The following is a 3,311-nucleotide window of genomic DNA, read 5'->3' on the forward strand; positions in this document are numbered from 1 at the left end:
AATTATCTTACTTTTTATCTTTAAAAGTACAACACATAAATTTAAAAAAAAATTAAAAAGAAACAATTATTATGTATTAAAACAAATATCATATTAATTTGATTAGTGAACTCTTAATCAAAATTAGTAGTTGATTGATCTAATTAAGAAAAAAATCATTTAAAATGAAAAAAAAATCATTGAAATGCTTTAAGTCAACATACGATTATAAGAAAACAAAATCATTGGAAATGAAAATCAATTATTTTTTTTAAAATTAGAAAAAAATTTCAAAATATTTTTCAAATATAATTTTTTATTGACATTTTTTGAAAAAATTATCATACGAAAGTTTAACAAATTTATAAATAGAATTTAACTCGCTAAGAAAAAAGAATTATTTTAACACCTATTTTGTAATATATGTTTACTATGTGTAATTGTATGAATTGAAATATAAAATTAAAATACAAATATTGTAAAAAAATGCATGATAAAATGTTGAATATAAAATTATATCGAATCAATATTTTTGAATTATTTGGTGAAAATAAGTATGTCACTTACCTTCAAATTTATATAACTTATCTTGTTATATATCATCAAATTGAAAATAAAGAGCTACTTCTGTCTTCTAATAATTTTCATTAATAATAGAATTTATTTAATTGTTTATTATGTATCATGTTGGATATTAGATAGCAAAATTTGTCTAAGTTATTATTTTTAAAATTTTTAAATCATCAAACAATGATGCATATATTAAAAAACACAAATTAAATAAACAACATATTTCTTATTTAATTCTTTTATTCAATAGCAATTGAATTAACCACGACTAAATAATTTTGATCATGACAAAATTATTGACAAAAGGCACCCATTCATGGCATAAGTGAAAGCAAGTAACATCTTAATTTAAAATTTATGGTATTTACCAAAAAAAAATTTGTTGTTGTTTCATGCTAAGCAAATTAAACATAATATATATAATAGAATAAAACCGCATATATTAAACGTAAATAGACATGATATTCGAAAAAAAACTATAAATAAAAGGAAAAATCGTAAAGTGAAAGTAAAAAACTTTTATGTTTTCTTCTCTGTTTCATGGAATGTGAGATTTTTATTTTGTTATATTATGAAAATTTAGATACAATATTTTAAAATCAAAGAGAGATTCATGCTAGTATGACATCCAAACCAATAAAAGAGTAAATGACTTAAGATCATTAAAAATGAGTAAATTATGAATTGAGTTTAATCGAATACCTATAACAAATAAATAAAAGAAAAGTAATACTAAATACGATAAAGTAAAAACATTTATTGGTTGAAAAAAATAAACAAAAGAAAGACAATACCTAAAGTAAAAATAATACACTTTTATTATTAACAGTGATCGGAAAACTAAATCAGATTAAAAAATAACTAAAAATAAAAATTATTGGTTGCTATATAAAAGATTCAATGGAATTTTTTAAAGCACCAAAAGCTAAAAGCCAAATTTATTAGGTTACAAATAACTAAATTAAATATGTACATTATTTGGTTATTACATTATTACAATTAATGAAGCACCAAAAGCTAGATTTATCCTTTTGTTCAAAGTCATCTCATCTTATCATCACTTTGAACCGAAACCCAAATGGCAAATATTGAGATATGTTAACTTGAACAGTTAATTATGCCATGAGGTATAAAGAGAGATAATAAAAAGGATTATAGTTTTTTCATTATACTCTTTTAAATTTAATTCAATAATATTTAATTATCCCACAAGCTATTTAGATTAAATGTCCTATATGAAGACTATAATAAAGAGAAAATATTGAGTAGATTCTTAGTAGATGAACTTATTTACCAATTACTAGTTCTCTAACTTTTTTTTTTTTTTTACAGATAATTATATACAATAGGAAGAGTTTTTCACAAAGCAAAATCAAAGTGTGCTTTTGGATGATAAGTTATAATTGTTAAAGTGATTTTATCCCATATCTAAGTTCTTATAATCTTATATTCAAATTAGACCATTCTATATATTATCAATTGATTTTAAGTTTGATGCTTAATAATAATCATTACAAGAAATATAATATTTCCCAATAAAAGTTTCATATTACGTTGCAAACTATTGCAAAAGTTTCATATTTGACAATAAGATGTGTTCTTATTGCAAAATGTAGTTTTTGAATTTATCTACAACATAATAACACTTTTTTTATTGAAAAAAGGAAATAATTTACAGTACACTTCAAAATGTAAATTTGTTGCTAAAGATGAATGTTTTTTTTAAAAAACTTTAAGTATGAGAGAAGTTAGAATTATAATTAAGTAATACATTCATATAGAAATCATTGAATAATCAAATAAAAAACCAAAATATAATTAGACAAATTCAACATAAAGTTGAATAACAAACTATAGCATAATTAAACAAATTCAACATAAAATTGAATCAAATCCACACATAATAAGACTTGAAACCTTAAACTAAAGAGTTCTAAGACATATTCCTTTGCACTAAACCAAAACTTCATTGTGTTAAAGATGATTTATTTTCTGTAGTTTTTAACTAATGTTAGATATTGTCAATGGACATTTAAAGAATACGGTCCAATATTGATATGAATTCAGATTATTATTTTACGTATACATGGGATTTTCAAAAGTATTTTTCAGTAATTAGCAAAGGTCATTGACGTGCATGGACAACATTATCTCAATTTTTTTAAAATTGATGAACATTGTTTTTATATATTTTCTTCCTTGTTGCCAAACATCTAGTGTTGTTCCAATCAATTTTTTAATTGTCTCTACCTAGATTGTTCTAAGTGATTTCTTAAGAGAAATTATTAACTAAGCAATCATCTTTAAGCTAATTGACATGTCGAAAATGTTGGACAAAAAGCTCCAATCAATTAAATATCTAAGTAAGCTTAAATATAATTAAATAATCAATCAATCACATAAGATACATAAATTTAATATGGTTTGACCCAATTAACCTACGTCCACAAATGAAAAAAAAATTCACTAGTTATAAAGAATTATATCAAAACAAATCAAACTAACTCACAATTAATACCCATAGACCCTTACAATCTTCTCTAGTCTTATGAAATATTCTTAACTAAAAAAAACATATAATCATGTGCACCAATGCATCATACTTATGTGGTCTATCTCATTCTACTTTAGCCTACTTAAACATACACACCCATAAAAATTTTAGTATAGTCCTATGGGGTGTCTATTTAATAAAATCCTATAACTATATCTTACATTTTTTTTACCTAATTTTGTAAATACTCCACCTATTTATAAGCATA

Source organism: Durio zibethinus, chromosome 11 (genome assembly GCF_047325235.1).
Source record: "Durio zibethinus cultivar Kanyao isolate XHJ-2024 chromosome 11, ASM4732523v1, whole genome shotgun sequence".
Taxonomy (NCBI): domain Eukaryota; kingdom Viridiplantae; phylum Streptophyta; class Magnoliopsida; order Malvales; family Malvaceae; genus Durio; species Durio zibethinus.